Source organism: Bactrocera neohumeralis, chromosome 6, assembly GCF_024586455.1.
Source record: "Bactrocera neohumeralis isolate Rockhampton chromosome 6, APGP_CSIRO_Bneo_wtdbg2-racon-allhic-juicebox.fasta_v2, whole genome shotgun sequence".
In the NCBI taxonomy this organism is placed as follows: domain Eukaryota; kingdom Metazoa; phylum Arthropoda; class Insecta; order Diptera; family Tephritidae; genus Bactrocera; species Bactrocera neohumeralis.
Window position 1 is genome coordinate 37,741,522 of NC_065923.1, and position 11,864 is coordinate 37,753,385.

Here is an 11,864-nt window from a genome sequence, read left to right on the forward strand (position 1 = left end):
CCTAATTTTGTACGCTCTCATATTAGTCCAATGAACTTGGTTTGTAAGCATAAGCACTTCGCTTCAGAGTTTACAATGGCTTAAACCAATTTCATTGTTGTTCTAAGAGTAAAGTTTATCTGGATATCTACTATTTTTTTATATTCGGTACTGTATTTTCCATCAGATTTATGAAATGTCTTCCCAGATCAATATATAATCGAAGCAAAAATAAGGGATTTCATTGAATGAATTTTAGCCATTCGTGTAAATGTTTGCCCACAACCGGCAATATCATTTATTTTGGGTTGATACACAGATCTAATAACCAGTCTAATCATTAAATATTTTTCCGTTATTTTCAAAAACTTGAGGATATTTACTACTCGGTACACTTTCATAATGATCACACTCGGATGCTGATGAATTGCCTTTCATGTACATGAATGTAGGAAGGGAACACAGAAGCGGACAGAAATACTAATAATTGCATCCCTGACGGATTGACCGAACTTGACGAAACTAATGAAACGAAACCAATAAAACGAACTCGAATACGGACACTTGACGGTTAAATAATAAGATTGTTTTAAATGTTTAAAAGTTAAGTTAAACTGAAATTTCAAACCAAAACTGTAATATTGAATATAATAAAAAACAATAAAAGACTATTTTCTATATGAATGTGCCTACTACACTAATTTTTGAGTAATTACAGGTAATAAGAATACAATACGATCCAAACGAGCAGTCTTTACATAGCGCCAGACCACAACCGACGAAAGCTGTACGTTCGCTTGCAATGGCAGAGAAGCGGCCGATAGCATGAATGTCCACAGCGTTGAAATCGTATGAAAGGCATTGCGTTTTTTATTTCAAAATACTTACCCCTCTTGGAAATTCTTCTACTATGTTATTTCCGTCATCCACCAATACATATTCGCTCCACCAATAATCCACCGCATGCACTAACGCATCTATTACCGTTCCTTATTTTACACTTCCACCAAATATGTAGAGATTTTGACCGGAGCCTGGAAATCGATCAGTAGAATGACAGGTGTCATTCTTAAAATTTCAGCGTTTTGCATGGTGTTCAGCTATACACGCTAACTTGTCATCCCAAATTGTTTGGCTTTGGTAAAATTTTCACCTTCTTTAAAGTTTGTTCACCCCCTGCTAGTTTGTTACGGTACTCATTGTGTCGATCGACATACAGACACTTAATTTTGCGTGTCAATGGCTAAAGTCCAAGGATTTCGCCTACACTAGGCTAAGAATAGAGAATGTTAGAGATGTAATAATAATATATATATATGTACAAGGATACTTGCACATCATCCAGATTACACATAAAATGTTTACTTGTGCCACACAATTCCTTCTACTTATCACAATAATATTAAGCATTGATGGAAACGCAAGGACATATCGAAAAAGCGACTAAATAAAAGTGAATATTTAGAAAATGTATCACTCTATTATAGTGATGACCTTCCATACATATAAATAATTGAAATTGTATTAAAAATTATATAAAAATTGCAAATATATATTGATTTAATATTTCACTTCTAATTAGACTACAATTTCATCGAAAAGGTATAAGTAGTGTAAGTATTTGTGAAAGATTTAGTAAGTAATGGGAACTTTAGGCTGTGTCAAGACTTAAAACAAATGGATTCCTCAGTAGAATTTCCGAAGTGTTATTACGCTCGAAAACTAAAAGATGCGCAATATATTTAGCATAAAATACTTACATATATGTATATCGATTTCATACCATTTTATGAACCGCCGATATCGGAATACTATAGGATATAAATGCCGTACAAACTAAACAAACAAAAGCAATTTGTTGTATGAAAAACTTTCTTATTTAACAAGGTGCAAGATACTAGAAGAGAACAATATTCACAAAAAAATTTCAGATCGGGCAAAGCATTGATCATAAGAAGTAACCAATAAAGGTAACGTAAAAAATTTTGAACTTGTGAAGGGTTTTGTAGCTTCGCAGCCGAAGTTAACCATTTATTTTCGTAATAAAACTTCGGGTTGTGTCTTCGCTAGTTTATCTATTGCCGTCGTGGTGTTTTGGACAATAAAAATGTATGGATGTTCAACTGTGAACAAAACTGCTTCAAGCTGTAGTAGAGCAGTTTACATAATAATGTCGCTTTTCGTTTAAGCGTTATGCCAGCTACATCCAGTGATGGTCTTTCTAATTTTGTTTACTCTCGAGCGCTTTTCGTGGGTCTACAATACACTTAAATTGCAGCAACAGCGTTTTTCGACAACTTAATTGCTGGGCCTCTCTCGAAGCGCATAAAGACACTCGAAAACAAGTTTACGCTCGCAAGCATAGCTCAAAGAGAAATGTCAGAGGAAACGCGCCACTTCGCGCCAAGTTGTTCCCATGAGCGACTCAAATGTTTGTGCAATCATTATATCTACATGTGCTCAAATCTACTTACATCAAGTTGAAAAAATCGATTTTGTAACAGTTCACAGGAAAAATAAACGAAAAGTCATTTAAAGACACCTGTTCAAATCATAAACAAGAAAACCCGTTGACTACAAATGCACCGAAGCTATATTACCCAACAAAGGTCAGTTTGAATAGCTGCTACATTTTACAGTGATTCGATCTGAAAATTTTCAATAGAGGTTGCACCAGTGCCTTAAACAATAATCCATGCAAAGTTTTGTGAAGTTAACTCGACAAATAAGTAAGGTTTTGACAAAGAAGGGATTTTGATCCCGTTTTCTGAAAAAATTTTGATTGTAATCGATCAGTTTGCAGCTATATGCTATAGTGGTCCGATATCGGCGGTTCCGACAAATGTACAGCTTCTTGAGGAAAAAGGAAGCCTGCAAAATGTTGTAAGACGTAATTATCGATCTATCTCACAAACTGAGGAACTAGTTATACCGCTGTATCTTCCAGGCAGAAATCTTTGCAGTCAGGATAGCTGCTCATATAAGTAGATTTTACGAATGAAACAAATCAGTCAGTAGTTGGAAGCTACCATGGATCCAAGTCCCAACAAATTTACTCTTGCGGTGAACGTCTGTCCTCAAAGACGCTATTGCAGCTGTGGAGCAGAGTACCGAAGAAGATCAGAATGAGTTTATCCGCCTTCGCATGAAGCAACTGGAACTTTGCGCATTCACTTATTGGAAGATTTTACGGGAGGATCTTGGTTTGTGGGTTTATAAAATTCAACTCATAGAAGGAATGAGCTCAAACGGAGGCGGCTGCTAATCCCAATTTTCACAAAAAAATTTGGTCAGCGGTAAAGCCCACTTTTGGTTGAATGGGTACGTTAATAAACAAATTTGTAGTGATGATAACCTACAAGCCATTTTTGAGACACCGATACATTTTCAAAAAGTCATTATTTGGTATGCTCTATGGACAGAAGGAATCAGAGGGAACGCTGAAGAGGTAAGATTAATAACTTTTTCAAGCCTAAATTGGAGGATGTTAATGTGGACAATCTTTTCGTTTAAACAGGACAACAACATTTTTTTTTTTACATGAGTACCTTCTGACGGCGGTCTTACCCCACGGTGCTTTAAAGTACATAGATCAAAACAATGCGTTCATCGGCGCTCCAAATAATACAAGCACATTGAAATTATTATTTGGTTCCAATGGGTCAAGTAGAAGGGTTCGTCACCCGGTCGCAGTGCGATTTCACACTGTATTGAATTCTCAATCAAACCTTTCACTGATAATAGTTATAACGCGCAATACCAAACAAGAGTTTGGATGAATTGAATATGAGCTGCTTTAACCTCAATCAGTTATAAACTGTAATAAGGGTGCGTCGTGTTCAGATAACAAATATTTTGGCATGCAATTTTCCAATTTGTTCTTTACTTTTTTTTACCATATTGATCTGCTCAAGAGAGTTTCATTTCGTTTGCTTGATTTCCCTTTTCATTGTATTTGGTAGACTGCCGGCCAAGAGATTGCCTGTGGCTTTTCGTTTGAAGTTTCAATGATTTCCTCGGCATATGACCTCTGCCACTTTTTCGTTATAACTATTTGCTTTTGCTGCATTAACTTTATTTATTTTTGAATGTTTTGTCGGTTATTTATTTCGACGACCACACCACCACGCTGAGTTATTGTTGCAAAAATTGCTCTTGTCATTCGTTTCCTGTTGGACAAGAGGAATTGTTATTGTCGAGTTAAAATGTGGGTTACAAACATGCCATCAGTTTTATGTCGACCTTTTGTTGAATTTATGGAGTATTTTTTTTTTTTATTTTTATTTTATAAAAGTTTACATAACAATAAAATTATTACATAAACTAAAGATAACGCAGCGCTAGCATCGGAGGCTTTCGGCTGGCATGTTGACTAGGGCGGAATCAAATGCGTCGGAGTAGGTCGGTATCTCTGAGGAAATTATATATCCTGCTAATATTATTGTCCGTTGGGTTTTTTAACAGCTGTGTAGGATTAATACCATTGAAATAGTGTAGTCTTTGGGCATCAAGTTTCGGGCAGCAATCCAAGAGGTGGTTAATGCTGAGTGAAAAGTTGCAGAACGGGCAGCAACTAGGAGTAGCGCCTTGAAGCAAATGAGTGGTTGTAATAATCGTGTGGCCAAGCCGGAGACAGGTATATGGAGTTATGTAGTTGGTCGGCATGGTCGGAGAGAAGCAGAGTTTTGTGCGACTGGGATTGATTGAGGAGTAGTGATGGCTATATCGGCTCCACTCGGATAGCAATTTCTTTTGCCTCTCATTATTTATAATCCAGTAGATATCCCTTTTAAAAAGAACGTTGGAAGTTATGGTAGGTGTAACAACCATATCTTTAGCGACCTTATCGGCAATCGTGTTGCCCTTTATATCTGCGTGGCCGGGGACCCACATGATTTTGATATTCTGGGGGTGTGAAATAAGGATGTCTCGAATGTTTTCAATAACGGGGTTGGTTTGGTTACATCCCTTAATAGCTTGAAAACATGACATACTGTCAGAGCAAATTATAAATTTTCCTTTATTTCGTATGGAATAAAGCATCGCCTTGAATATTGCCACGGCTTCTGCTGTAAAAATCGAGCAGAAATTAAACAAAATACCATAAGTAATTATTTCTCCATGTTCTTTGACGACAGCAAATGAAGTCTGTGATGATTTTGAACCGTCGGTAAAAATCAGATCCCATCCAGTGGATTTGTATTTAGCTGCCACCTCGAGGAAATTTGCCTTGTATATATCGTTGGCAGTATTCGCCTTCCGCAGATGGACAAGTTCATTGATAAAAGAATCATTTTTAAACAGCCACGGAGGATGAACGCTTTTGCGAATATGAGGCCTTTGGAGTGGAAGGCCGTTATCCTTTGCGAATTTGATACATAAGTAAACGGATGATTGCACTTTGGGTGGCCGTTTGCGCGAAATCGCTAATTGTAGGTCCTTTCTAAGAAGAGCGTTCGGTGAAAACATCAGCTTAGCGTAGAGTTTGCGAACTGAATCTTCGGCGTCATCGAATATTGTATTTAGCCCAGATTCTGCAAATAAATTATTTAAGGGAGTCGTTGGAAACGCGCGCAGCGATCTTCGAATTGCAGCGTGGTAAGGGGCAGTCAGCATTTTCAACTTATTTTTAGCGTGATGTCCATAAACTTCCAAACCGTATTGTATAGTTGAGACAATAAGTGCCCTGGTTACGTTAATCAACAATGCCGGACCGAGAAATGAGCGCTTTGCGGAGAGGTACTTAACTATTAATAGTTTGGAAATTAGTCTATCTCTTACATATTGACAATGTTCAGCGAAAGAGTACTTAGAGTCTAGTATTATACCTAAAAACTTAAGGCTATTTGTACAATTTATAGTTACATCGGAAAAGGTTATGGTATGGGTGCTACAGTTTCTTTTTCTACAAATGTGCAACAATTTAGATTTGCTGGGGAAATTGAAGCGCCGGAAGTTTGCGACCAGGAGAAGATTTTGGAGAGGATATCGGAGAAGGTTCTTAGAACTGCTGCTTGATCAGTGTTTTTGGAATACACCAGAACATCGTCAGCGTACAGTTGGTGCTCAATAGTGGTAAATTTAGACAGTAATTCGCTAAGTTCATCAAACGCTATAATGAAGAGAATCACCGATAACGGTGATCCTTGAGGAGTGCCATTATCTAGGGGAAGGATAGAGGAGCGGGTGTTTGAGATAAGGACGCTTATTTTACGATGGGATAAAAAAGATTTTATAAAATTTAAGATTCGTGGACCCACTTTCCATTTGGTTAGTTGCCTTAGTACGATATGAATACCTATTCGATCGAAGGCTTTTAGAAAATCGAGAGACATCAGGGAGATGTGATTTTTATTTGACAAAGCATTAGAAATGTAGTGGTCAAGGTGAACAAGTGAGTCGATAGTACCCTGCCCTCTTTTGAATGCAACTTGGTTATGATGAATGAAATCATTTTTGCGGGCATACCAGGAGAGTCTGGTAGCAATCATTTTTTCTAGCAGTTTGCCTAAACACGGTAGAAGGGAGATTATGTTATTATCATATGTTCTGGCTAAATAAATTTCTTAAGAGAAAAAATAGATATTATTAAAAATAAATAAATAAAAATAAAGAAAAAACATGGCAATTTAGCTGATTTTTTCATGTAAATCACCAAAAATGGTGATTTTTTGAAATGATTGTATGGGGAACTCCCCAGGGGAGTTCCAGGGGTGTGCCACTGGCATGGGTGGATCGGCCGTCCAAAGTTAGTGGGGGTCGGTCATACATTTGGACTCGATTGGAGCACTCTAAATGGGTCAAAGTAGGATTTTTCAAAATTTGCCCCGACCCAAATTGGGGGACATCAAAATTCGTTTTTGAGGTATGGTTCCTTCGGCAAAGTATCTTATCTTGATCTCTAGAACATGATTTTCATAGAGCAATGGGCGATTTTTAAATCGACCCGCCCTAATATACATTTATATTAATATGATTTATGCATATAAATTTGTATGAATATTTCCTTATTATATTATTATTTTTCATTAATTGTTTAGTCTAACCTTTTTTTATCTGTTCTTAAGTATTTGCATCTGTAAGTGGTAAGTGTATAAATGTGTTATTAGTTTGTTTGTTGTGTTGCTTTAAGTCTATTTCATTCAAGAAAGTGTATTTCTCGAGCAAACTTCAACGACAGCTGACAGCTGTGCGAGTAAACAGAAAATGGAGTGAGAAGTTCACGGGTTTTTCTTGCACACTTCTATATTTACATTGGTGTATATTTACAAAAGGATCAACTTTTTTCACAAGAAGCGAGTTAGCGGGAAAAGTATGGGTTTTCTTTGTGCCGCCATAAATTCTGTGGGGTAAGATGGCGAGCGATATATTCGCGTTAGCAATGCGAAAAAATATCGCCTCAAAAACGGCAACAGAGGTGGTAAAAAACACTTCGGACAAAAAAGAAGCCGTGACCTATATGCCTACGAGTATTTGGTATAACCGTAAGTGTGTTCATATGTATGTGGAAATGTATCATGCTTTGGGCTCAACACTTCGAAAAAACATACGCTCGGTGTGGCATTTTGCATCGGAATTGTGAAATTGTTTTGCATCCTGGCGTTTTAAGATAAAAGCGTATCAAAAAATGCACATCAAAAACCACCCGTATACATGGCAAAGGGTGACTTCCGCTGGTTAAATTGACCTTGTCGGTATCAAGCGCAGATAAATAGATTTGTAATAAAAACTATAGTGCAACGGGAAAGCCTTCAACCTCTAAAATCATACATTTAGAGTACATTTTTTTTCTAATTTTATATTCCCTCTTTCTATCTTGGTTTTATAGCTAAGAATGCACTAACCAGTTTATGGCCCAACGTTGTGCTATTTACGGCATATTTTTTATTTTTTTGTAGGTTCCTAATAAATGCATTATCTGGGGTTCATGTGTTTTCTTTTTGAATTATACATATATATATATATTTCTAGCTTCTCTGACCATTTTACGCACCAAATGAAATGCAATGCTTCCAACGACATGGCGGTCTTGGCCTTCTTCGGTCATTACCAGCTAATACTATTTTGAATACTTTTAAAATTGGTTCCAGGCACCGGAACTACCGTAATGAGCATGTTGAGAGCTCGCACCATCTCTCAAATAACAAGATGAAGCACGTAATCCCATTCATATAGGTTCCATTCATTTCAGGAATAACAATGGATATTCAGACTTCAACAGAAAGTGGTGAACATAACAGGCAATTTTAGTATAAAGTGCTATTCTTTCATAGAAATACCATTCTCTCAACTCTGTCTCTGCTTTTATAATAAATTGGGATAGGAACTTTCGAATTTAGGTTGAGCTTGTGAACAGTGTTATTATGAATACATATTCTTTTAAACTTCAACAACAAGCTATCAGCATGTGGTGCGCTATGCTGTTTCAGTAGCGATTTGTATATTATTCTTTACAAAGGCTTGAAAAAAGGCTGTGTAAGTGCTTTTAGTCTAAAATCAAATTTATTTATTTAATCGCTGTGAGTTTCAGTAGTCTATTCTGACCGCTCTTCTTAATCTTATCTTCCAAATGGCACCATGTAGCTTTCTTCCATAAGTCATGCCATGTATTGTTTTGAAGCTCTGCCATATCATGTGCATAGCAATTTGAAACAATGATTGACAATCTTTGAATCTTCTGTCACAATGGGAGGTATATAAGTGGACTGTTCCACAGGGGCAATTGCTCTTTTATCAAAACAAAAAAATGAAGGCTATAAGAGGTAATAAATAAAAATATTTATTTACGTAAATGAATTTTTAAGCCTCGAAGTGACATTGCAGATTTAGATTTTGACTGGGGTAAGTACTAATGTATATACATATATAGTAAATATATATATGCAAAGTTTGGACTGTAGGCTCGAACAGTAATTTAAAAATGTTAAAAGGCTGTGAGAGTATTTCCTGTCAGCAGGCGCTGACAAGATTTCATTATAAACAATGCTATCAAAACAATACTGTCACACTGTCGCCACACACAATTGCAAAAAGAGTGAAGGAACCACTGGATTTATCTGAATTATCATACCTCGCATTTTATTCGACTAATGTTAATTTTTTTTAAATTTAGCACAAATAATAAACAAAACTCCGAGTCATTCCATACCAAACGAGGTTTCAGACAAGTCGACTGACTCCCTTACAGCTTCTGCAATCTACTCTTAGAGAAAATAGTTCTTATCGAGCAGATTCAATCTTCTATAACACACTACAGCCACTGGCGTACGCCAATGATATTGATATAAGGAAGCGAAGCAAATGGATCTGGTAATGAACGAGGGCAAGACGAATTATCTTTAGTCAAAACATACAGTCGTCGCACTCGTGATAATTTCGTTTATTTTGAAACCAGCATTAACAGCAACAACAATGTCTGCCTGGAAATTCAACGCAGAATAACTCTTGCCAACAGGTGCTACTTCGGACTAAGTAAAACCAAACTCTATAAGTCACTCATTTTTCCCGTCCTGCTATATGGTGCGGAGGCATGGACAATGACAACATCTGTAGAGTCGACGATACGGGTTTTCGAGAGAAAAGTTCTGCGAAAGATTTATGGTCCTTTGCGCGTTGGCCACGGCGAATATCGCATTCGATGGAACGATGAGCTGTACGAGATATACGACGACATTGACATAGTTCAGCGAATTAAAAGACAGCGGCTACGCTGGTTAGGTCATGTTGTCCGGTTGGACGAAAACACTCCAGCTCTGAAAGTATTCGACGCAGTACCCGCCGGGGAAGCAGAGAAAGAGGAAGACCTTCACTCCGTTGGAAAGACCAATCTGTCGTTAACTTGGCTATAACCCCGTAAGCGGTGTCTACGCAAGTAAAGAAGAAGAAAATTATCAAATTTCGTTCATGTTGTTCCATAATCGTAGTTTGTAAATTTGGCAGAAGTAAAAATAACTAACCCAGCATTAGGGCGTATCGGAATGTTTGTGTCGTTCACAGTCTCCAACCTGGTTGCTTTCCCTACCTAATCCACCTGCATGACTGCTTCCTTATACATAGAGGATCGCAATTTGTTCATCGGCACATCTGAAAAGCTTGTAAAGCCCATGGTGCCATCCGGTATCCTCACTTGCGGACGAGGGTTCAGGCAGAAACCAATTGCAAGCCTTAGGGCATATCGGAAGATTCCGTTTGTTCACAGTCTCTAATCTGGCTGTCTTCCATACCTCAACCATCGGCGAGACTTCTTCCTTTTAGAGGACCGCCGATCGTTCATCAGCCCAGCTGAAGAGCCTGGTGCCATACGGCATCCTCAAAAATTTGGGCTGACTCAGAGTTCCCTCTGGCCAAGAAGACCGCGGAGTCAGCTGCCGCTACTCCTTCCATTCTTCTCAGGAGATGTCACCATCCTCTCCGCTGCGATTGAAGACTCCAATCTCTTTGAGCTAGCAAATTGAGCGATATCGCTAAATGTTTGTGAAGCGCCTTTTTTGGTTTTTTAATCAGGGGAGGATTCTAACTTTTGTCGCTTGACTTTTGATTTAGTAGCAGCCGCGTCTTGTCTTATCCTATCATCTGCGTTTTCACTTAGCACTCTCTTAGGCTTCTCGGGTGTGTTAGCATGCTGCTCAGAAACTTATTCCGTCGTATATGAAGGCTGTACCGGCACCGCTTGCCAGCAGATTTTCACCGACTTCCCCAAACCTATGGTTTATAAAAGTGTCTAAGTCCGAATCGACTGGTATAGCGGTCCTCTCACTGCTCTTATATGGGGATGATTAAATGGTCCAAAGAGGCGCAGTCTCTCTGCGACAAGAACACCACTCCTTTGGCGAGATCAGATGTTTTAATTGGTGAGTTACTGTCGCCAAGTTTCGGTAATTCTGTTCAAACGACAAAATCATTTTCAAGCTAAATTTTCTAATATTTGTGTTCAAAAATATATATATCACTAAGTATATAATCTGCTTTATTTTACAAGACCCTCAAATTTCAAGGTAATACTATGTCAAATAGAAAAATGTGTAATCCCAAAAACCTTGACTTTAATTACATATAAAGTAACCAAGGGAGTTTTAGTTTACAGCAATAAAAATGTAAAAAAAAATTATAAATTTAACTAAAAGTTTTTGCTGTGTAAAAATTTCTTTGATGGCAAGGCGGTCAATGTCAAAAGTAAGTGTTAGCGTATAAATGTATGAAATGTGTGTGGTAGTTTTTGTGTCTTCAGTGTGGAAGGTAAATATACCGTTATGCGCGCCAAAATCCATGGGATGTTAAGCGCAGGCGCGTAAAAGAGAAATTTCTCACTAAAATGGGAAACTGTTATTCCGAATCGCATTGCAGAAGCGTGCTGAAACGAACTTAAAGCGTAAAGATAGATAGGCGCATAAACTTTTGAAATATTTACATATTTTTTGCTTTTAAATTATTCCGATTTTAGATATTCATAAGAAGCTTAGAAAGGTGCGTATAAATATATAATGATGGGGGAAGTAAGAAGGTAGTGTGCTTGTATGTGTGGTTAATGTGAGTTCAAAAGACGTGGGTTCGCCACAACATTTGAATTGAATTTTATTACGGCTAGTGGTCGCCTAGGGCGGGTAATGCTATTATTTCTAGGCTGTAAATATATACTTGTAAATCGATCCCCGGATGTTATGATATTAAGGTCTAAAAAATCGTTCTTCATTTAAATAAAATATTATTATAATTAAATTATTGAGTTAACTTAAACCAAAAAAAAAAATGTTTTGCTATCAAGTAAGAATTTGATCTAGCACTTTTTGTCCATTTATTCTTTAATTGAAGCAGCTTAATTAAGCAAAAACCTTTACGATGAGAATGTGTATGTGCAAAAGTTGACCGATTTGGACTTATGGACAAGT

The 11,864-nt window shown here is 37.4% G+C and overlaps 1 pseudogene; it reads right to left on the reverse strand.

The window, feature by feature from the left end:
- Positions 1–312: 312 nt before the first annotated feature.
- Positions 313–3,345, reverse strand: LOC126761917 (venom allergen 5-like; annotated as a pseudogene).
- Between the last annotated feature and the right edge of the window lie 8,519 nt (positions 3,346–11,864).